Source organism: Theropithecus gelada, chromosome 13 (assembly GCF_003255815.1).
Source record: "Theropithecus gelada isolate Dixy chromosome 13, Tgel_1.0, whole genome shotgun sequence".
In the NCBI taxonomy this organism is placed as follows: Eukaryota; Metazoa; Chordata; class Mammalia; order Primates; family Cercopithecidae; genus Theropithecus; species Theropithecus gelada.
In genome coordinates this window covers 65,724,075-65,747,449 of record NC_037681.1, presented here as the reverse complement: position 1 = coordinate 65,747,449, position 23,375 = coordinate 65,724,075, and positions in this window count along the sequence as shown.

Here is a 23,375-nt window from a genome sequence, read left to right as displayed (position 1 = left end):
TAACAAAATTGCTGCCAATGTGTTAGTCACCATGCTAAGCATTTTATGTACCATAAACAAATGATAAACTGAGAAAAACATGGCATCTATGAAGGTTAAAGTTTATCACATAGAACGAGCTTTAAAAATCAATAAAAGGAATGTCCCAAAAGAAAAATGGACAAAGGACAAGAATTAGCAGCTTGCAAAATAAGAAATACAACGATCTCATTACTTTTTTCTAGAAGCCGGTTCCCATTTTATGGATGAGGAAATTGAGACCACAAGAATTTAAGTAATTAAAGTTATACAACTAGTGACCTGAACAAGAATATGAACCCAGGTGGTCCAGAATCCTGGCAGGGGTTATTATTATTTTCATGTTACAGATAAGAAGGCTGAAGTTTTATTCATCTACATTTGAACCCATACTATTTAAAGATGTGATTGTCCAATCTTGACATCAGCTCAGCCAGCTAGCTGCTCTCCGGCTGAAGTAGTGATGGGAACTAGAATTGGGGTTTTGAGAAGGTGAGGGCTCGGGTGCTTGGGCAGACTGAAGTTAGAAGTGGTCAAATGTGCCTCTCCCACAATCACTCAGCTGGTGAGTGGCCAAACCAGGCCTCTGGCCCAAGCCCTCTGAAGGCAGAGCTGATGCCAAAGCAGCCCTCAGCTGACTTTGGCTTCCAGCTCTCTCTGCAGCCGTCGTGGACACAGAGGATCCAAGTGACGTGCAAATACAGCTTGATTTTTGTAGCCTGCTGGGCAGTGGTAGATACTTAATCTGGGAAGATCTCTGATTCCTTGACTCAGAAATTAGCATGTAAGTGCAGAAACCTAATAGCTAACCAGAGACAAGGTCTATAATATGGTTTAATTGTTTCTATTTGTAATCTGAAATGACCTGGCTGGATTGCTGGGGTTTGGGCTGGGGCCAGGTCCCTTTCTTTATTTAATATATGTTTGCTACCAGCTGCTGAGGGAGCCTTCCTGTCTCTATTATTAATATGATATAGGCCTTTGGTTTCCAGTATCATCTCTTTGGAATTTCTATCTCAGATCCTGTGCAAATGAACATAATCCCCGGCAGGAAAGGCATTTTGGAGTCCTGGCATCGGCCTTAGGGATTCTGGGTTTCATATGAGGAATGCCAGATGCTGTCAGCCTTGGCCTCAGTCAACATCTCTGCCCCTGCCTGCAGTCTGTCACTGGGGTCTGAGTTTAAGTCTGGACCAGGTGAAGGAAGCCTTGGGGTGCTCTAGCTGGAAGGGAGGTGGCTGCTGGCTCAGGAGGACTGTCATTCAGTTACTCTCCCATCATGGCGGATACAGAACAATTTTCTGAAGATCTCAGAATGGCTTTTGGATAACCAAAAAGGGCTGTGTTGGGGGTACAGCCCACCTTACAAATCTTTCATGAGCAGGACGAATCTTTACTCTTTAAATGAGATTATGCTATGCTTCCCACTTTCCCAAATCATAACACATGCAGAAGATAATAGTTTGACATTCTAGGGGAAGTAGACGAGATGCTAACAGCCAGAGGACATTCCAGGTCTGAGGGCTCTGGCTGCCCCAGCCGCTGAAAGGATATGGAGCTCAGTCCACCTAGAAGGCCACAGGACTTGGGATGGTGCCACAGCCAGCTGGTTGGGAAGCTCTCCCTGGGATACATGGAGTGGCTCAGCCTAAAGACCGTCAGGCTGCCATTCATTTACTTGACATTTGCCCACAGACATTATTGAGCACCTCTCCTATGTCAGGCATCACCCTTAGTGTTGGGGATACCGGGATGGGCAAAAGTAGGCACCTCTCACCCGTGACTTCATGGCACTAAAGGGTCAACCAAAGGAGACAGATATATAAGTAAGTGGTTTTGTCACTTACTAAGGAGGCTTGTGCAAGTCACTTAACTTCTCCGAGCTTCATTTTCTTTGTCTGTCAAATGAAAATGAAAAGTATGTACCTTATGGGGTTGCGAGGATGGAATGAGGTGATACTTATTAAACAACCTAGCACAATGCCCAGCTGGGCAGGAAGAACTTGGTAAGTGGGAAAGCTCTTGATACACAGTGAAAGGCGTGTACAAGGTCATTAGCTTATTATTCTGCATCTCTTACTCTGCATTGCCTGATGATATTTTACGTGGTTTCCCCAGAATAGGTCTTCAAACAGTTGCATAGAATCATTTGGATGGGGTGAGAGGAAGTAGGGATGGAAGAGTGGGGAGGAAGCCACTGCTAAATGTACCGATTATTCTGTTCTATTCCTAGAATGTTCCAGGAAAAGTAGACAAGACTTCTTGCAGCCACTAGTCCAAGGTCTCTGTGCCAGATAGGCTTAGGGAATCTGCATTTTTTCCCCAAGTTTTCCAGATGATTCTGATGCAGAGACAGGTCTGAGAAATGCTGGTATGGTTGCCCATTTGGGGGCAATGGTCCACATTCTACAGCCATGAGTTATGAGGATAGGCCTCTGCCAGCCATGGTGGTGGAACTGATACCATCTCCCACCAGCTAACTGGACGAGGAGTGGATATCTAGCTTAAACACTGGCCATCAGAATTTCTTAACCTAAAATCTGGAATAAGGAACAAGAGATTACATTTCGTATTCTCCTCCTCCTCCTCTTCTTTTTTCTCTTTTTAAAAAAGTGTCCTCATCCATAAAGCAGGACTGATAACACTTACCTCTACCTCCCAGGTTCGAGTGATCCTCCCACCTCAGCCTCCCTAACAGCTGGGACAACAGAAATGTGTCATCACACCAGACTAATTTTTAATTTTTTTGTAGAGACCCCATCTCTACAAGAAATGTAAAAATTAGCCTTGTGTGATGTTGCCCAGACTGGTTTCCAACTCCTGGACTCAAGTGATCCTCCCACCTTAACCTCCCAGAGTGCTGGGATTAGAGGCGTGAGCCACTGCATCCAGCCAAGATTCCATTCTTGACTAAACTTCTGAACAAAGGAAAAATACAAATGTAGGACCAGTGAGTAGGCTTCTTTCCACTATGTGGACTGAGTTAACAGAGGGACAAGAAAGAAGTCATTGGAGGAGGAAGAAAAAGAGTCTCCTGGGTTCCCCTCTGGCCTTCCATTTTCTGATTCCAGGGCCTTCCTTAGGCTCAGCTGTTCTGGCCCTTGGGTTCTGTGAGAACTGCACTTGCATGTTTAAGTTGGCTTGAGTTGGTTTCTGTTTCTTGTAATCAAAACAATTCTCCTTAATAAAGAAGGGGACCCTATTTATTTTACCATAAAGAAGTGAGAGGGTTTGGGAAGAAAGGTGATTGAACCGGGGGTTCAGATTTTATTTACCTAAGTTCAGGGTCTTTTGTCTCATACCATCTCACTTAAACTAAATTTTAGCATGGAGTAGTCTCAACCTTGGACTTGAAGCTTTTATGACCTGCTTCTTATACCTAAGAATTGTGTGTTCTCTCAACTTCACTCAGTCCTGCAACCTAGAACAATAATGATGATGACTCCTTACCTTTGTTGAATGCCTTATGGTTTACAAAGCCCAGATTACATTTGTAGGATGCCACTAGTATGACTGCTCATTCTGTTTATCTGCTGTGCTCTGAGCATTGTGTATGTGCTATTTAGTATTGTCATTTGGAGGAGAAGGCTCCTGCTAGAAACTTTACAATCAGGCATGTTTCCTTGTGTGGATGATGCCACCAAAAAATGGGGTTAAATTAAGAAAGAAGGTAGATTCAATCAGCAGTGAGGAAAGAAGCAATGGGTGAAGGGGGTAGGAGGTAGGGACACAAGCCCCAGAAATCTTCAAGAATAGAAGTGACATGATTAAGACATATATTTGTCTGACATCAGGGACCACAGCCCTGTCCTCTTGGGTTCTTTCCTAGCCCTGGCCTTTTACATTTCTAAATGATGAAGTCATCGTCTGCGAACCTGCCCCAGTGCACTGATTCTGAGTGACCAGTTTATACCACAGTAGCCCAATGTTAGTTCCTAGTCTCACTAAGCCCATTTCCTCATCATAAAACAGGACTGAAAACACTTTCAGTGTATTATTCAGAGTTCTCCAAAGAAACAGAACCAACAAGGGGTGGGGGTGTGTGTGTGTGTGTGTGTGTGTGTGTGTGTGTGTGTGAGATATATAGTCGACAGAGAGTAAGAGAAGACAGAAAAAGATTTAAATAATTAGCTCATGTGATTGTAGAGGTTCAAGTCCAAAATCTGCAGGGTAGACCATGAGACTGAAGACTCAGGCGTGAGTCATGGGCTGAATCCAAAGGCAGGTTGCCGGCTGCATTGCTTCTGGCTCTGGGGGACAACTCTTTGTTCCATTAAGGCCTTCAACTGTTAGATAAAGCCCACCCACATTATGGAGCATAATCTGCTTCTCTCAAAGCCCATTTAACTTGATTTAAATGTTAATCTCATCTAAAAATACTTTCACAGAAACATAGAATGATGTTTGACCAACCGTCTGGGCACTATAGAACAGCCAGGTTGACATATGAAATTAACCATCACAGCTTGGCTCATAGGACAGGCCTGAAGATTTAGTCAGAAAATATGGTGTTTTGTAAACTGTAAACCACTTTGTACTGCTAAGGATGGTGGGAAGAGAGGATCTTTACAGATTCCTCCCCCACTCCCAAGGGAACGTGTCCTGGCCCTCAGAGGGTTGAGGAACCCCTGACCCCACTGCCCTTCCACCTGCTGTCTGAGCTGTCCCGCCTCTTGCAGTCCTTCAGGTGAGGGGCACTACAGAGGGCCTGGAGTTGCCTGACACCAGATACTTCCTTCCTGCTTGGATTAGCAGCATATTGTCAATATCATGTCTGTGTTTACTAAATTAACAAATGGACTTCAAGTTAAACACTGGGCAATTGTGAGATGGATTTTTAAAAAATGTTCCCCGGGCCCAGGGGATCACTCACAGGTGATGGGATGTTTGCCTTTTTTTTGGACTGCTGGCCTTTAACATCATGTCACTTTAAATTGCTTTTCATGGAAAGCTGCCTCCCTGCCATTCTTCAGCCTCAGCAGAGAGCCTCCGGGCAGGCATTTCTGTGCACAGCTGGATCCCTTGCCTTACTGTGGGGTGAACTTCTTTCTTCTGGGCCCAACAGAGACAAATATCCTCTGATCGGCAGCTCCAGAATGGAAAATAAAGTGAATGCCTTGTTCATAGGCACTTCCCACTGGGGGTTTCTACCAATGGGCAGAGTGGAGCTTCCAGCCAGTTTTTTGCAGCCTGCTAATGAACAGGTGGCACAGAAAGCAAAGGTGTCTCTGGGAGGCTGGCAGGACACCAGCATCTGGCCTTCATGTCTCCTTTGCATCTAGATGTGATCATGTCCACATCAAAATACCCAGAGATTTGACTGCATCTTCGCATTTGCTTCTGGAGAGCTGGCGGTGGAGAGGGTGCCTCCCTAGGTTAAGATAGCTCTGCTCCTGGGATATACTGACTTAAACATCTCTCAGTGATGGGACATACCTTGAACCCAAGGGGACAGGCTGCTTCAGAGTGAGCCTTCATGTAGACAAAGTGATGAATATCTTCTGTAGATTTTCATTTTGAGCTTCGTTTTGTAGCCTATTGATTTTTAATGCTATTTATTTTGGAAAGCCATTAAAAGGAAAGAAAGGAGTGGATTTCAACACCTCCACCATGTGCTGTTCTGCAGTTGTTTCTGTAAGGCAGCAAAGCAGCCATTTGGAAAGTGAAAGACTTAGGTCAATTATTTTTCTTTCCTTGGCTTACTGGACAGCAAAGAGCTGGTTTAACTGAATTGACCAGTTGTTTGATGAACCAATCAATCAGCAAATATTTGTTTTGTGAGGCCTGTGAGCAAGGCACTCAGTGTTTGATTAAATCATGTGATGAAACAGAACAAATAGACCTGTCTTCTAGGCCCCTTGTAGACCGTCTAGCTGTGTGCAGCTAATTACCCTACCACCTCTAATTACAGATACACGCTCAAACTCAGCACTTTTCCTTGAACCAAAAGTTAATCCTGGAAATCTGGTAATGCAATTACTGTGCTTGTTTCAACAAGTGAGAGAGGGAGGGAGGGAGGGAGGGGGGGGGGGGGGGGGGGGGGGGGGGGAGAGAGAGAGGGAAGGAAAGGAAAGAAAGAGAGAAAAAGAGAGAGAGGGAAAATATGAATATGCTCCATTTATGCAGCCCTACAATGAGGGAGGGTTACAAAAAGACTTTTATACCCAAGGAATAATGAACGTCTGTAATTGAACTTGGTTTGGTGTCTAAGATTTGGCTTTGAAAAAGGAGCCGGAATCAACTTTCCTAAGTGGTCTTTAATGTGTTCCCAAGGGTTTAGCTTTTTCATCAGCTGAGTTTTTAATTGATGTCAAAACTCAAAGTCAAGACCATATTTTAAGAAGGAGAAAAGAAAGAAAACACTGAGGAAACACACAAAACAACCACAAAAGCCTGAACCACAACAGTGAAAAAAAACCATGTCTTTCTTTTAAACATCATCTTAGTATAAGGTAAACTGATCTGTCAGATAGGCTTGTCATATCCACATATTTTATAATCCAATATGTTCAGGCAAGAATTCTGGCACGACCTGCCAACAGCAATTCTGAACTTTTCCTGACATTTTAAAGAGCACGTAATATGTTGGGGGGAGGTGGGTTTTGGGGAGGCCTTAACCCTTTCATTCAGCGTCTGAGAGTCCTTTGGAAATATGCATCGCCTAAGAGCAGGGCCCAGGGGAGGACCTGCCACAGGTACAGATGATGACAAGGCTTGAGCTCTGACAGTGGCTACTGCCACAGCCCCCACCTGTGGCCTCTCCCCAACCTGTGCATCAGGATGATGTTCAAACCAAACCCTCTGTTACAAATGAGCTCACTTGGAACACCATCTAATGTAGTTCAGTTTATGGAATCACAGAGTTGCATGGGACTGTTTGATGATCTAATCCAGGTATGCTCAGTCTTGGCTGTGCATTGGAATCACCTGCAGTCCTTAAAAAAAAGGACAAAAACCGATGTCCAGTCCTACCCCACACTATTCAAATAGAATCCCTGGAATAGGCCCCGGCTAGTGAGACTGCTTCTAAGTTTCCTGGTGATTCTAATGTGATGCTAGAGTTGAGGACCACAGTACAACCTTTACTTTTACACATGGGGAAACTGAAGCCCCAAGATGGCAGTGAGTATCAGTGTCTACACAGGGAATCGCATCCAGGCACAAGTCAACTTGGTTGCAGAGTGCCCAGTCTTGCCTGGGACACAACGGGGATTACAAGAAGAACCTGAAGCCCGCTGCCTGCCCTCAGGAGTGCACAGCCTCGGTGGGGTGGCAGAACTGATAGATGAAGCAGTCGAAAGAACACCACAGGGCACTGTCTAGTCAGGGGCTGAGTTTCGTAACATCAAGTGCCAAATCCAGACTACAGAGTCCTGAAGAGATGCCAACAACATGGGGAGCATTATTAGAGTCAGGAAGTCCAAGGCAGAGCTCAGGATGGGGAGATGTGGCCAGCAAAGAAGAGGAGCAGGCACTTCAAGGACAAACTCGAGTGACAACTGGAGGTTGGAATGAGGGAAGCCTGTGTCACATGCTTTGGTGGTCTTTGAAGGAGAGAGCTTAGACATTGGGGTAAGCGTGTTAGATATGAGGAGGGATTTGGAACAGAGAGGCTGATGCTGCCGACAGAGAAAATTCTCAGCAGATAGGCTTAAGAGTGACTGCCTGCCCCGCATGGGAGGACATCACTGAAGGTTAAAATGAAAAGGCAGAAGGGCCCCAACATGAAGATGCCTTTGGTGAGAACGCTGTTCTTATGGGTTGGTGCCCAAGTCATACCAATTGTTAAATATTGTAAAGATCTTCCCAGCATCACATCCTTGGCCAAGTGGTGCCATGTACTTTGGGGGCATTATCCTGAGTCATGCACTTTGGGGAACCCTGTGCTGCTGCAGGGAGGAGGTGGCTAAAGCTCGGTGACTTCTGGTAGAAGTGGCTGGAGTGAAAGGCTTCGAGTCAATGATTTTTTTTAAAGGCCCTCTGTTCTCAGCCTGCGGCTCTGTTCCCCTCCTGCCGCCAGCAATGGCAGCTGAGGGACCGTGGGATCTGTGGGGTCTGTCCTCCTGTGCACATGTCTCTTTACCGAGGCCACGTGATCTTGTCACACCCCCTCCCCTTTGCTCTCTTCCCCTGGATTCCCTGGATGGTTGCCTGCTCCCTGCCTTGATTCTGTGGCTCAAACCTGCCTCGACTGTGCTTTATAAAAATAGGCCCAGAGGGCTGGGTCTTGGGACCAGCATCCTAGACCAAGAAGTAGCTTTTGGAAGGGGAAACATATGCTTGTCATATCCACATATTTTATAATCCAGTATGTTCAGGCAAGAATTTTGGCACAACCTCACTAGCCAGGGCCTATTCCAGGTATCAGATGCCCCTGTCCTTTGGAGCCACTTTGCCAAGAGCCCCTAAGGAGCCGACAGGGAGACAGGCATTCCTCTTGGGTCCACTCCTTAGCTGTGCTGCCTCTTTTCAAATCACATGTTTGTCTCCTGATTGTCATCTTCTCTATTCACTTTCCAGGTGGTTGTGGCTACTAAGCAGCCACTCCCATCCTACCATAGCACTCCAGAAGCTTTGGAAAGCCCCGGGATTCATGTTCTCTGAGCCCACTCCAAGGGTTTTTCTCCAGGAATCCTTCCTGGATTCAATTTTGCTCAACTTGACACTAATCAGAAACCCAGCTCAAAATTCTTATCTACCAAAAACTGGAGGAGAATGAACTAAGGATGACCTGACCGTCTCGGATTTGTCTTTATAAGAAAGGAGTTCTATTTATCTGATCACATTCCATGTGCCTTTGCCCAGTGAGTACATGGCTAGAGAATTTTGAAGTCATTCGATCCAGCCCCTTTCATTTCACAGTCAGTGTAGATGAATGGCTAAGAAAGAAGGGCCTGGTGCCATATTTACTGCGTTTAAATCTTGGTGCCACTGCTTTGTAGCTGCGTGACCTTGGGCTTGTCACTTATACTCTTTGCACAGTGATAATAAAAATCCTTGTTTCATTGGACAGAAGCCATGTTTAAAGAAGATGATGCATATAAAGTGCTTAGGATGGACCTGGTGTATAAAATATCTTTTTATTATTGCTATAAATGAAGAACTTGAAACATTGACCCTCTTCTGTAGATTTGCTAGAAACTGGATACTGGGAACTATTTTGTGACTTGTCATGTTAGTAAAGTGATTCTTAAACTTTTTACCAGAGTATTCCTAATATCAGAGAAGAGCAGAAACATAAAGCCAAGAAATCTAGGGGCTCAGTTTCACATCATGACAGACACCTTGGGCATTTGTGTTATCTTAAAAAATGCATGATGTTTTTGCATTCTATATTTTTAGTATATCTGTGTTTGTTCTAATATCACAATAGTGGTTTCCCTTCAAGCCCTTTATCTTTATAAAATCAACTCTCTGGACATAAACCATGCCTACACCCTCCAGGTGTGCATGTCTGTGAGCAACTCCAGTTTGAGGGACATGAAGTTAGTATATGGGGTATCTTGAATAGCCAGGCTGAGGACTGTTTCCATGAAGGACGGAACTTCAGATGTCTCACAGGAGGCAGGAGGGGAAGGTTACACATAAGCAGCACCTCCTTCTGGAAACGAGACACGGCCAGCAATGCAAGATGATGATAACTTCATCCCTGAATGCTGGCAGCTTTTTGTTTTCGGCAGACTTAGAGGCCCCTCTCTACGACTCTCTGGGCTCCAGACTGGGGGCTCTGGTCCCACCATGCCTCAGGGAGGCCACAGATCTGAAAGATGTAGCGTGACTTGGTGCCTCGAGGCTGGCTGTGTGCTGAAACGGAGTCGGAGTCGAGACAGACTGTCAGCATGGAAACCATGCGGTGACAGCTTCCTTCACCCTCCAGACCTGTCAGCTCTCGGGGGAACTGACAGGCCTCTACTAATAAGGTAAACAAAGGCTTTAGAGCATGGAGGAGGAATGCTGGAATTTTTTCTTTAATGTCTTTCTATTCATAACATGTCACAGAGCTAACACCTAGCCCAGTAGAAGTAGCAGCTCCTGGCTTTTAAGATCTCCCCAGGAAGGTGAGGAGAGAGTCCTGGAGCCCCAGGGGCTGAGCTCAGAGTCAGAGCCAGTCTCTGGTCATGGGCTAGGCATCTGGCCACTTCCTTGGGAAGTCCAATTGCTCACAAGATTCCATCTTTGAGGTTGAAATCCAGACTCTGTAGCCTGGCGGTCAAGGCTGGGTCATGGCCACCATGCAGCTTTATGTCTGGATAACACTCTGGTGCTGCTCCATACCTGCTCCCCTCTCCCACCCCGGAAGTTCCATCCCACTTCTCTCTGTGGATGTAGGCAGGTTCCAGGAAAAGCCACCTCTGCTCTCTTCTCAGAGGTCTTGCCAGTGTGCATGCTCCCATCAGCTCCAGAAAAGCTGGCCACTTTTCTGCATCAAATCTTGGGCGTTTCTGCCCCTACCTTGGGTATTTCTGCCTCCTGGGTCTCTTATCCACTTGCCTACAATCCCCCTAATAAGGCAGACCCCTTTGCAGGGCGAGGATGGCAGTAATGCAGCATTTCTGTGCCATTACTTACAAAGACAAATGGCCTGTGAGCCTTTTAGGATGTAATTTAAAAGCCATTTGTCTAGCAGTAATAACTGGAAATGGAGTTCCGCTGTAGGCCGGCATGACTTCCTCCAGGAGCGAGGAATCTGCTAATGGTGTATGGCTGCCCCGAGGACCGGCTGGCAGTGGCTGTGTCAGACTTACCCACTTTTTCCACTGGAAGGACCTGAAATAGGGAAAATGGCTTTTTGAGGGGACTGTGAGCTCACAGAGGGCTCTGGAGAAAGGCAGACACTTTCTCTGGAGCCCGGCATGGAAAGTTCCCAGTTGTTTGTCTTATACATCGAGAGGACCAGAAATAGAACTAGGTTCAGAGGGGTGGGGATTATGACCATCAATCTCACCAGTTCGAACCCTTGACATCTGGAAATGTTGGGCTTTATCTTTGTCCTCTCTTTTTTAAGAGCTTGCGGGCAAATTTGAGTTATTTGGCTTTGATGCACCTCAGAAGTAAAATTTCTCGGAACGCTGATACTGATCCCTTTAGACAACACAACTTTTATTTTATTCATTCAGGATAGACAGTTTTAAAAAAATATATATTACTTGTGCCTCTTTAAGAGAACTGTTGCAGAGACAAATGTTCACTGATTACACAGGACCATCATTTTGAATGTCTTTGCTCTTCTTTTGTTCGTTACATGCTATTTTACGATTACATTGTTTTATCTATCTTGGTGTTTCATATATATTTACACCTTATTTGGCTGGGAAAAAATTGATAGAAACATCCTAAATGGTAAAATAAATGATAGTGTGTTTCCTCCAAGGGCTACTTTGTGGCCTTTGGAAATGAGGTAGGAAACTATTGATATAGAAATTGTAATTGTGGAAAGAAGTTTGTGCAGTATCACTAAGTGATATAGGCAGGCTGCTAAATAGTGTGTACATCAGGATGGCCCCTATGCTTGGGAAACCTTGGTGAGCTCTGACTCCAGACCATTCAAATCTATGAATGAAGATGCCAAAGTACTTAGCCTTAGTTAAAAATTCTGTGCACTCAGTTAAAGGATTCCATACAAAAGAAGTAACATTCACTGACTACCTACCACGTGCCAGGCACTATTTTAGGAGCTTTCCTACATGATCTCTGTTAATCCTGATAATCATGCTCTGAGGTTATCTTTGTTCAAGATGAGGAAGCTAAAGCTAAGAGAAGTTGCATCACTTGCTCAGGTACACACAGCTGACAGACAGTGGAGCTAGGATTTGAATCTAACATAACCAACTGCAAAGCCCATGTTCTTTCTCTTGCCAATGATGTACTGCCTCAACAATGCCTCATGATGCATGATAAGCAACCACAAAACCTGAAGGGCATGCAACAATCAAGGTTTACTGCTCACGCCTCTGGGATCAGTGCGGAGTTGGCCAGGCACTTTGGCTTGGCTGGACTCATTCACATGTCTGATGGTTGACTGGCCATGGCTGATCTGGGCTGGCCTTGTCTGGGGTGATGGGTGTGGCTTGGATCTGCTCCATGTGTCTCTCATCCTTCAGCAGGCTAACTGGGCATATTCTCACAGCAATAGCACAGGTGGAGGAGAGCAGGAGGAATCACAGAGGCCCCTTGAGACCCTGACTGGGAACTGGCACACTGTCATTTCTATTGGTCAAACCAAGTCACATGACCAAACTCGGTGTCAAAGGGGTGGGAAAAGGAACTGCAATATTACGCAGTAAAGGGCATGGACATGGGGAAGAGTGAAGGATTAGGGTCAGTAAAACCATCAGCCACATCCAGCAAGCTGCCTTCTTCAAGCAGGTGTTTTGAGAACTTCATCTGGACATTCGCCTAACCTTTTTGAGATCTTGGTAAAGTGGCCAGGCACAGTGGCTCATGCCTGTAATCCCAGCACTTTGGGGGGCCAAGGCAAGTGGATCACTTGAGGCCAGGAGTTCGAGATCAGCCTGGCCAACATGGAGAAAACCTGTCTCAACTAAAAATACAAAAAAATAGCTGGGCGTAGCCTCACACACCTTTGAGCCACAAGAATCGCTTGAACCCGGGAGAACTGAGATTGCACCACTGCACTCCAGCCAGCCTGGGTGACAGAGTGAGACTCTGTCTCAAAAAAAAAAAAAAAAAAAAAAAACTTGCTAAAGTTATGCATGGGTGAGATGGGAACAACAAAGTTAGGGGAAGAGGGAGGATGGGCAGGAGCAGATATGGATTTAACCAAAATAACTTCATTCTATAGTATTTTATTGACTGTGCTAAGAGGAGAAAATGGATAAATTTGTTAGATACTGAATAAATCAAAGTTAAGGTTAATCGACTGCAATACCTCTCAGTACCTTCAATATTACAATAAGCATTATGAATATATGGGAGGCATACTGCGTGTTTCCCAAACTAATTTAACCATGAGATTCTTTTTATACAGCCTACCTATTAACCTCTCTTAGAAAAAGTGTTCTGGGAAACCCCAGTTTGGGAAGCACTAGACCAGATGTTTTTTTTTTTTTTTTTTTTTGGAGACGGAGTCTCGCTCTGTCACCCAGGCTGGAGTGCAGTGGCCGGATCTCAGCTCACTGCAAGCTCCGCCTCCCAGGTCTACGCCATTCTCCTGCCTCAGCCTCCCGAGTAGCTGGGACTACAGGCGCCCGCCACCTCGCCCGGCTAGTTTTTTGTATTTTTTAGTAGAGACGGGGTTTCACTGTGTTAGCCAGGATGGTCTGGATCTCCTGACCTCGTGATCCGCCCGTCTCGGCCTCCCAAAGGACCAGATGATTTTTAAGGTGCTCTTTTGTGACATAGGACACACCCTGGAACGATTCAGGGAAGGAGAGGGTTTTTATTGGTGTTTTCCACCCCATGCTAAACGGACCCAAATTCATGACCCAGAAAGAAAACAGATAGCAGAACTGCTTCCATAGCACTTTCTTGGCCGGCTGGCAATGTATTACTGCTGCCAGTCCTTCTCACTGCCTGGCTCTGGCTCTTAGATGTGGCATCTGTGCAGGAAGCTAAAGGGCTTCCAAAGAGTACAGTGCACAAGCTTTGTCAAAGTTACAGTTGTCTGCAGTGGCTCAGCCTGTAAACCCAGCACTTTGGGAGGCCGAGGCTGGCGGATCACTTGAGGTCAGGAGTTAGAGACCAGCCCGGCCAGCATGGTGAAACCCCATCTCCACTAAAAACACAAAAATTAGCAAGGTGTGGTGGTGGGTGCATGTAATCCCAGCTACTTGGGAGGCGGAGGCAGGAGAATGCCTTGAACCTGGAAAGTGTAGGTTTCAGTGAGCCAAGATCATACCACTGCACTCCAGCCTGGGTGACAGAGCGAGATTCCGTCTCAAAAAAAAGAAAAAAAAAAAAAAAAAAGAAACAGTTGTCCCTTAGTATCCATGGGGGATTGCTTCCAAGACCCCCTTCAGATACCAAAATCCACAGATGCTGAAGTTCCTGATATAATATGGGGTAATATTTGCATGTAGCCTACACGCATCTTCCTGTATACTTTAAATCATCTCTAGGTTACTTACAATACCTAATACAATGTGAATGCCATGTGACTAGTTGTTATACTGTGTTGTTTAGGGAATAATTGTAAGAGAAAAAGCCTGTCCATGTTTAGTACAGACACAAGCATCCTTTTTGTCTTTCAAATATTTTCCATCCAAGGTTGGTTGAATCCATGGATGTGGAATCCCAGATACAGAAGGCCAGTTGTATTCATCCCCAGCTGTTCTTGTCACTGCCCAGTGGGTATTAACATAGTTCTGTGTGCTTGAGATTCCTGCGAGCCTTTCCTTCAGGCAACTGCCATCATATGAATAAGATTGCAGGAGGAAAGGTAGCTCAATTGAAAGAACAATTATCACACACTTGAGGAACACGTGCTTGAATGTATCCACTTTGTCAATCATAAGCAATGATCTTTTTCTATTTGGGAAGTGCAACGACAAGGTTTCTACTTGTCAATCTTTGTTAACCTCATTCAAAGCCCTGTGTATATATGAAAATATCAAAGCAATATGAAAAAGAAAGAAATCTGTAACTCAGACTTTTCACAGAAGTGGTGTGACTTATGGAAGAGGGGCTTTGTTGGTTGCACAGATTGACTGTCTCTTGGCCGAATGACGACTGAGCATAGCCGTCCCATGCCCTGCCTCATGCACCTTCTCACTCACCCTGCACACTCATCTGTGACCTGTCAACCAAAAAGTGACTGAGGCAGATCTCAGTGGATTTAGAGGTTTATTTTGCCAAGGTTGGGGACACGCTTGAGAAAAAGAAACACAAGTCACAGTAGTGTCTGTGTCCTGTGCTTTTTCCAAAGAGGGTTTTGTGAACCTCAATATACAAAGGGGACAGGGCAAGTAGAAGGGGAAGAAAAAAGACAACAAAAAAGGAGAGTGAGTAGGCAATGAGGCAAGTGGTCACATTCCTGTGAGGTGCTGATCAGCACTCAGTGAATCTACATTTTACACGTGAAAAGAAGGAAGTGGGGGAAAGTCAATTATGCATTCCTCTGGCTCAGTGAATCTACATTTTACATGAGATAGAGTAAGCATGTGAGATTACAGCTATCTGTTTGGGAACACAAGGAAGGCAGTTTTTGCGTGACCCAGTTCCCAAGTTTAACTCTTCCCTTTGGCATAGTGAGTTTAGGGTCCCGAGATTTTATTTTCCTTTTTGCAGACCCCTGTCTGGCCAGGACCAAGAGGTGATGATATTACCTTGGCTCCCCTCCACGTGGGAAGTGGGGGACTGGACCCTTGGACCTTGTTCTGCCCAACCCCCTTCCTTTGGAGCTGCATCCCTTGATCTCTGACTTGGACCCTGCCATCCAGATATACCAGCCACACAACCCGCTTGGAGTCCAGCAGACAGTGGAGTGGGGACCTGCAACAAATAGCATCCGACAACTGACTCTTACCTTCCCCTGGAAGCTCAACAACTTATGGCCATAGCTGTTTTAGCAGGGCTGGAAGTGACCCCATGGTACCATTCTTTCTGTGATCCTCATGTCTTCTATGGGTGCAGTCCTGGAATTCACAACCCCTGCATGTGTGATAGTGTGTGAACTGGTGCTCTTTGGAACTTTGAGTTCATTTACATAACACATTTCTCAGGTGCACATGAGTTATGCATATGAGCATGTATTGTTAATGATTTGAAATTTAATTGAACATGACAATTTTTTCTTACCCCTCAGTTTTCCCTTTCTCTCCCTCTCTAGCTCATGCAACACTTCAAAAGAAATTTAAGTCTCTTTTCTGGACCCTGTGGGCTCCTGACTTTTTACTTAAGAGGGAAGGGGAGCACTCAGAAGCCCAGGTACAGGGGAGCACCTCGCCTGAGGTAACTTAATGAGCCGGTGGAGGATCCATGGGTAAGCCTAGGATTCCCTGCCCCAGAGGCTGTCCCTCTCCCCTTCCTCATTCATGTCTCTGCTAGGAAAGCTAATTGATAAGGGGCACAGGGCATCCCTAACTTGCTCTATGCTCAGGCTTTCCACTAGGAAAAGGCTCCATACGGATGAATGTCCAGTGATTACTTCCCTTTGCCAATTAGAATTCTCAAAAGCGGAGAGAGATTCTTTCTTGCTCACTAGAAGGTATGAGATGAAGAACTACCCAGGACAGACCTCTAATTAATTCTCATCAGTGTGTCCCCCGAGGGAATTCAGTTCTCTCCTTCCTCTGCTCCATCCTGTTCCCCACGTGTCATGACCTGAGCAAAAGACAAGTTCAGTTCCCACAGGTGCACGGGCCCACTCTCCTAAATGAAAGAGAAAAGTGTTGAGAACTGATCTCCCCACTCCTGCTCCCAAAAACAGGAAGCAGCCTGGATAGATTGACTTGATACAGAGCTATCAGACTGCTGCTTGCTCACACGGGGGCCTTTATCATTGCCAGTCATCAGCGCTCTGGCAAGCTCATGAATAATGCATTTCCCAGTGATTTCCTTCCTTATTTGCTAGCCTGAGGCGATATTGATTGAAAAAAAAAAAGTCTGCATAGCTGAGCTGTGTTGTGGCAACATTTATTGAAAATGATTTGGAGACAGAATACACATACGTTTATCTCTACATAGGTATGTTGTTGTCTGTTGTCTGTGGATGATGACATTTGTTTAAGGGGCCACTGCAGTTATTCAGCAATGTTTTCAAATCAAAGGTGGGTTCAGGTTGGAGCCTTGAGTTAGGTTGAAACAGCTGTATGGTGTGCTGGATCAGGAAGATGAGGCAGAGGGGGAGGTAGACTGGGAGGAGGAGGTGATGGATGGGGAAGAGGTTGAGGTGGATTGGGAGGAGAAGGTGGATTGAGAGGAGGTGAATTGGGAGGAGGTAGACTGACAGGAGGAAAAGGTGGACTCGGAAGAGGTGAGGGTGGACTGGGAGGAGGAGAAGGTGAGCTGGGAGGAGGAGAAGATGAGCTGGGAGGAGGCAGAGGTAGACTGAGAGGAGGTGGATGTGGACTGGGAGGAGGAGATGGTGGATTGGGAGGGGGTAAACTGTGAGGAGGTGGACTGAGGAAAGATGGCCTGGGAGGAGGTGGAGGTGAATTGGAAACTGGTGGGTGATAGGAACAAATACAGCAGAATCAGTGAGGACTCAGGAAGTGTCCCGGGATTAGAACTACAACATTAGTGGTCATCGCACTGAAAGCAGCTCCACTCAATATGGAAGGAGACGTGCAAGTCATGAAATGGAGATGGCATATGTGGAGCCTTCTTTTTCCACAATTTGAGATTTAAGAAAAGGTGAGAAAGCAAACTCTGTTGCTAACTAAGAAGACTTTTTGGGAGACCTGTAGCCTTCTTGAGCAGTTTCCATAATATGCCATATGTGAAAGTACTTTCCAAACAGCAGGTAGCCATATGGATGGAAGAGTTTTAGGTCCTGATTATTAACAGCAGGATGCTGCAGTCAGTGGATAGGACAGACCTAAGCCTCACTGGCCAGCTGCAGGGGGCTCTTCACCTCTCTGAACCTCCAGCGCTTCTTGGGCTCTCTCCAGAACTTCAGTAATGGCGGCTTCTCCACCTCCACCATTGACAGGTCTTAGAAAATGAAGGCTTGAGCCTTGAATGACTGGGAGAGAAGAGTGTGAGGGAACACAGCTGAAGGAGCCTCCCCCTCACCACCCACTTCGTGACACCCTTCCAATACCAATCTGGCACTTGCTGAACTGTCTCTGGAGCTTTCAGAGGGAAAGCCCAAGGTGGTAAGGGGAGGGCTATGTGGAGCCAGTGCATGCTTCGGAAGGAGAATCAAGTTCCCTGAAGAGAGTTCTCTCCTTGGGATCCCTGAAAGCTTGTGTGACAATATAATTAAGTGGGAGGCCACGACAGCCTGTCAAATTCTAAGTGTGCCTCTGGCTTGCCCGAGGTGGTGGATCGGGGAGTGGGGATGGGAGCATCAGGCCTGCCATCAGCACAGAAATTCCAGGTATGCACTTCTCTCTGTCAGTTCCTGAGAATCACAAATGAAGTAAGCAAAGGCTCCGAGCCAGGAGCCTCCAGCAGGTGAGGATGCCAGCTACCCACCAGCACAGGCCAGCCCCTGCAGCTTCAGCCGAACAGAGCAGCCGGACTTGGCCTCTGCACCATCCAAGCTCAGCCTCCTGGTCACTAATAGTGGTTAGCACTTATATTGTTTCACTGTCTCAGCCCCTTTGCAGGAGGGTTGCCCGCAGGTCACCATCATATTTGCCCCTTGAATATGGTGCAGCCAGGAGGGGCTTTTGCAGCCAGAGGAGGGAGATGAAATAGGCAGTGATTGCCTCTGTCTCTTCCCTCTGTTTTTGGTGCTCCTTCCCACCTGTCTGTCAACACTGCCCCATCCCACCCAATCCCCTTCAATGTTCTTGGGATGCTCATGGGCCTTCACCTATGCTGTTCTCTGCCAGGAGTGCCTTCCCTCTCCTTGTTCACCCTTCAGGAGTCAGCTTGAGGAGCCAGGAGTTATCCTTCAGAAGTTCATCCATCACCCTGTCAGGGCAGGACAGCTTTCCTGGCCCCCATCATGGGCTTTCAGGGTATCTTCTTCATTGTGTCACAACCGTAGTTTCCTCTTCTTTGGACGATTGTGTGACTGTCTTCCAAAGTAGACTGTAGGCTCATAGAGGCAAAAGCCATGTCTGCTTTTTTTTCTCTTTTTTTTTTAAAGGTACAGTCTCACTCTGTTGCCAAGGCTAGAATGCAGTTGTGTGATCATGGCTCATTGTAACCTCAAACTCCTGGGCTCAAGCAATCCTCTTGCATTGACCACCCAAGTAGTTGGGACTACAGGTGCACACTGCAGCACTGGGCCCTTGTGTCTGCTTTTGTTCACCCTTGTTTTCCTAGTGCATTTAGCAAAGTGCTGATGCAAAGTAGATGCTCAATTTTTGTTTAATGAATGAAGGAATGTCAGGGCACCTTCTGGTCCTCTTTGGAAAGGGATTTGATGAACTTATTCACTCTGAAAAGTTAGGGAGCCAAATGTATTTTCCCACTTGGCACATTTGCTCAAGGAAGAGAAACCTAAGTAAGAGAATGGCTAACAGAAAGAAATACATCTCCAATGGTGTCATTCCAGGTATCAGGTGCAGACAATATTTTGGGTCAGGCAGCATTGCTAGTGCTTTAAACCTCCATTTGGACAACCACCTACTTGGCCAACATATATAGGTTGCTCTTGGTTCCTACTGCTAATGACACTGGGGACTCCACTTTTTTGGTACCCAGGGGATCTTAGGGACCTCAGTGCTCTGTGTTTTGGACTTCCAGTTTCCTGCATTTACTGAGTAGCAAATGGAGCTGAGAGTTTGCACCTTCCTCTCCCGACCTTGTTGGGTGGGAAGCTTAAAGCTGGAACTCCTCTGCACACTTGTTTCTTTGCTTTTGCTCACCTGAAAGGAAGAGGCTGGAAGGGAAGGCTTATTTCCTCTGCAGGGTATGGATGGCTGCAGCCTGCACCAGCAGACTTGGGTTTATTTGAAATTGCTCTGTGGTGGAAGGCGCTCTAATCTATCATGCCTCTGCAAATGTCAATTGGAGAAATGTGAGTTCCGTATTTATAAAGCCAGAAAAATGGAAGCTTGTCCCTCCCACCTCCCAGGTGTGCATTTATGCACTGATGAATGACCCCAAAGTGAGTCTGTTAGAGAAAAAGTCTGTGCCAAAGGCAGAAAGCTTGCATCTGGAAACACAGTCTGACAATTAGGCCTCTGAGCCCAGCGGCCAACGCTCAGGCTCCACTGCTTCCTGGCTTTGACTATCACGTCCTTAATCCTGGGGTGAACCCAAGAGTTTTGGAATTTGGATTTTCATTGTTTCCACAGTACTGTCCCCAGAGGCTGCTTTTTTGTTTGCTTGTTTTTGGTGCTGGGGGTGGAGTTTTAAAAATCTTGGAAGCCCTTAAAAATTAGTACAGAAGAACAAAATTCTTACCCTGGTCTTGTCAGGGAGCCCTGGCTCTGCCCATCTTCCCCTTGGGGAACATACATACCTGTACCACGACATGACCCCTGATCCCAATTCCTGTCCCAGACCCCTTCTTCTCTCCAAACTAGCCTCTCCTTTCCTGCCCTCTAAACAATGGCACCCTTTATTTTAAAAAGGACGGTGAAATAATGACACTTCCAAAGTGCCATTTACAAAGGGGAACAGGAGTGAAAAATTAGGACAAGCTAAGCCAAAAATGATGTGCCCCTCTTGGGCTCCTGCGGGTCTCTCTTTTCAAAGGGTATCCCCAGGTGAGGTCTGAGCTGAGTCATGTCTGACAAATCGGTGCCTTGTGTTTTATGCACTGCAGAAAAGATAGCTGCTGTGAAAGGGTTAAAAATGAGCACTCTTGGTCAAAAGCCCTAAGCGACAGACAGGCACGTTCAGTTTCAGTCGGAAAGAAAGACAAGTGTTTGGTTAGTAACTGGATCTGGCTGGAGCTGGGTTTTGGCCTCCGGTCCCTCTGCAGGTTGAGGAGCTGGGGATGGTCCAGTTCTTGTGGTTATTTGGACGTAGAATCGAGGCAGGCGGCCCTGGAAGGTAGGGCCTGGGGGGGTGCTGCCCACCCCTCCTTTACACAGAAGGAAACCAAGGTCTGGTGAAGGCCAGGGAATTGATCTGGGCCATCCTGGTTAGTGGCAGAGTAAAGACAAGTGTGAGGAAGCCTCGCTTCCAGTCTGCGTGCATTGTATGAGAACATGGACTCGGGTAGCCATAGACTCAGTGCTGTTTCAGCCACTTGTTGGCTGGCTTACCCCCTGCAAATCCATTCAGAATGTACTTCTCCGTTCAGAATGTACCTCTCCATTCAGAATCCTCATGTGAAAATGGGTTCAAAAATGCCTCTTAGGCTGGGCTTTTTTAACTAAATGAGACAGTTCATCTAAAGACCGGAGGCTTAGGCACTCAGCAAAATGTTCATTCTCTGACTGACAGGAGTTCTCCCAGGCTTGGGACCATTCCTGCAGATGGAACAGCAGCTTCTGAAGCAGTAAGGATACAATTAACCTCTAAAAGCCAAATCCAGCATCCCCCTTGAAGTACTATACACTCTCCACACAGCCCCTTAGTGGAAGAACTCCATATCAAAGGGAAAGGTAAATGGAATGGGGGGAATAAAAGAGCCTTTTCTGTGCAAAGGGGAACCCGCCCCAGAGAAGCTCCCAGTGAACAATGCCCAAAGCAGGCCTGTGAAGTCAGTGAGGCCTGGAGATTAGAAGGAGGGAGGAAATAATGCTTTTCTTGTCTTGGCCTGCAGTGGCAAAAGAGAGCAACAGCTGGTGGGCATATGCAGCATATTAGGGCCATGCTCCCATCACACAGAAGGAAATCCTGCCCAGCGCTGGCAGGGCCTGGGCGACCACTGGGGAGTGGGCAGTCCGCGGGGCTCAGGAGTCAGAGCCATTGCTGCCAAGGCTCTGGACCCTGCATTCACTCCCCAGTGCTAGCCCCTAAGGCCCTTCCCCTTCCCAGGAGGTGTCGGATCCAGTGATGCTATCGACAGAAACTCCGAGGAAGCTGGGGGTTTATTTTGTATCGACTTCAAAATGCATATGAATATCCCCCCTCTGGCTGGGTCCGGATGGGAGACTTTGGCCCACTCTGCAGCCCGGAATCCATTTCCCCAGCCAGGCTGGACAGTGAGCGGCCTTCTTCCCCTTCCGCGTCTTCCTTGGTTTTCCTTTACCAGCCAAAAGGATCAAACTCCTGAGACATGGGCCAGGGCCGCTTGCTCGGCCCCTCTCGTGCCCTCAGCCTTTGAGCCGCTGGACCATGTGACAAGATGCCCAGCATTAGTGTCTGCTAATTAATCTGAAAGCTGGCTCCCCGTTGGCCCATAGAATTTTACAAACCTGAATTAAACGAAGTGTTTATGTGACAGATATGTGGGAGGGATTTCAGATGTAATCACCATCAATCTGGCTGCAGCCAAAATAAATTCTGTGAAAAGTAAAACAAACTATTGCACAGACAAAGTAGGCCTTAGGGGTCTCCAGCAATAATCTGTGTTTTCTTATTTAGCTGTGTCTAATATTTCTGCTCTTTTCAAAGTAGATAGGATCTGGGTGCGCAGGGCACTCCTGCTGCAGCTGACAGAGGTGGACACACGCTCGCTCCCGCTGAGTGGAGGGCGAGGGGAAGGGATGTTGCATATTTACATTTAAATTCTTAGTTCAAATAAACCAGCTCTGGCTAGGCAGTGGGGAGAGGAGGGAGCTCAGCTGTCAGGCCCAGGCCTGCTGTGGTCCCCTGTCCTCCAGGCTGCCTCGGCTGGGCTGTGATTGGGGCAGGCAGGAGGAGGTCAGAGACCCGGTCATCCAGAGAGTGCTGGGGAAGGAGCCCCAGGACCCCTGGGAGGCTGTGGGAGCTGCTCTCCTTTTGTTATTTCAGCACTCCTGCAACGAAAAGGGCGAAGAAGCCCTGCCCTAGTAAGAACTTGCCCAGCTCTGTGGTGAGGCTGGAGTTTGATCCTGACTCGGAAAGCCTGTGCCGCCTCTCTCCACAGTGCCTTGGTAAAGGGAGAGGGACTGGACCCAGACATTCCTCTTGGGAGGAAGCCTTTCAGTACCTTGGTCGGCCCAGCCCAGCTGCCCTGCTCTGTTTTCCTCCCGCCTCCACAGTGGGAGCCGCTCCAGGCTCCTCTCCTGCTGTGACTCCGCTTGTCCCCACTTCCCAGCCTAGGCCTGGGCTGCGGTTGGGGGTGCTGAGGGTCTCCAGACTTGTTCTCCTGAGTTGCCTGTCTCTCCCATCAGGTAACTGAGCACAGTGCTAGCCTGATTACTGAGCTGCAGCTCCTGTCCCTGCTGGGTCCTGCCCCCATTGGCCAGCCTAGGGCCTCAGCCCCACAATAGCCAAGACTCCAGCTTGCTCCATTCAGACGTCTGGCTGCTTGAAGCCAGCCTCTGGCTTGGCATCCTTGCTGAGATTCCGCAACTTCTGGGCAACCCTCTCTTGCCCCGCCACCCCCCCTCCCCATCCCTATCCCACTGCTCAGAGTCCACTTGGCCTGGGTCTACAAGAAGCCATGCCCAGTGAACTGAATATCTGTTGCATCAGACTGCTCCTGAGGCCCCGTCCTGGCTCCTGCGCTGCTGCATTTGTAGACCTGGTGCTACATCATGTCCCTTCCTTAGTATCTGGAATTGCCGTGTATAGAATGCTCAGTGCTATTCCTTACTGCTCCTGAGATGTGAGAGCCGCTCTGAACATCTAACTATGTTGGATGCATCTTTTTTTTTTTTTTTCCCATCTGCCTCTCTATTTCTGTTTGCAGGAGCCTTATCTAGAGTTAAAGGGCCCAGGCCCAGTGGGAAAAG